The sequence below is a fragment of the Myotis lucifugus genome, unplaced genomic scaffold (assembly GCF_000147115.1).
Source record: "Myotis lucifugus unplaced genomic scaffold, Myoluc2.0 scaffold_23, whole genome shotgun sequence".
Classification (NCBI taxonomy): Eukaryota; Metazoa; Chordata; class Mammalia; order Chiroptera; family Vespertilionidae; genus Myotis; species Myotis lucifugus.
This window is the reverse complement of record NW_005871071.1, coordinates 1,896,308-1,897,130: the sequence shown is the minus strand read 5'-3', so window position 1 is coordinate 1,897,130 and position 823 is coordinate 1,896,308. Positions and strand designations below refer to the sequence as shown.

General features: G+C 62.6%; 1 protein-coding gene across 1 annotated transcript in view; it reads left to right on the top strand.

The window, feature by feature from the left end:
- Positions 1 to 284: 284 nt before the first annotated feature.
- TCF12 (transcription factor 12) overlaps positions 285 to 823 on the top strand; it is a 349,904-nt gene continuing 349,365 nt past the window's right edge. The window contains exon 1 of the mRNA XM_023751610.1: positions 285 to 306. The gene's annotated coding sequence lies outside the window, so the exon portion shown is untranslated. The remainder of the gene's footprint in view (positions 307 to 823) is intronic.

Here is an 823-nt window from a genome sequence, read left to right as displayed (position 1 = left end):
CTACAATTGCCTTCTCCCGCTGGACAGCTCCGGTTGTAATCAAGTAACTGGTAACTGCCTGTGCGCAGGGACTCGCCCTCCTTGCTTCCCTGAAAGTCTGGGCTCCCAAGGCTCCCTGCCCTGGCAGTTACCCTCAAGGTATTGGCTGCGTCCTTCCATTTGTTACTTCGGATGTCTCCTTTCTTCAGTGTTTCTCCTCCCTGGCTCTTCCTCGTCTTTACTGCACTCACTGCCCCCAAAGAGTGAAAACACTGGCTGCCATTAGAGAAAAACCTCACTTCCATCCCCGAATCGGAAGGAACTGAGGTTTAGTTATTTTGTCTTCTTTCTATCCCGCGTGGGGGTTCTTTAGGCCAAGTTCAGAACGTGCGCCAAGATAGTGGCTGCGCGACCGCCTCTCCCTGGGTCAGATGGAGGGGGGGCCGGGTTGGTCCCTGTCCAAGAGCGCGTCCCGCTGCGCAGTTTGCTGGCCCCGAACGGGGTTCGGGTGGGCAGAGAGGACTGTAGACGTGGGGGCCCGAGTGAGTGCGGTATCGGGGCGCCTGCAGCCCGCGCAGCTGTGTGTGGTTGGAGGGAGGTTTTGCCCCTTCTGCCTCCCGCTCGGCAGCACATCTGACCCACCGCACCGACTCCTCGTGCGGACCGAGGCGGCCGGGCGTCCCTTCTCCCACGCGCGCACCCTCCGTGCCCAGCGGGGCGCAGCCTCCCGGGGGCTGGCACTCCGGGGCCCCGCCGCACGCCCCGGAAAAGGGTAGCATCAGGTTCTGCGTCCTTCGGGCTGGCGGCCCGGGATGCGTCCTCCCAGAATGGGCAAAGAAGGGGG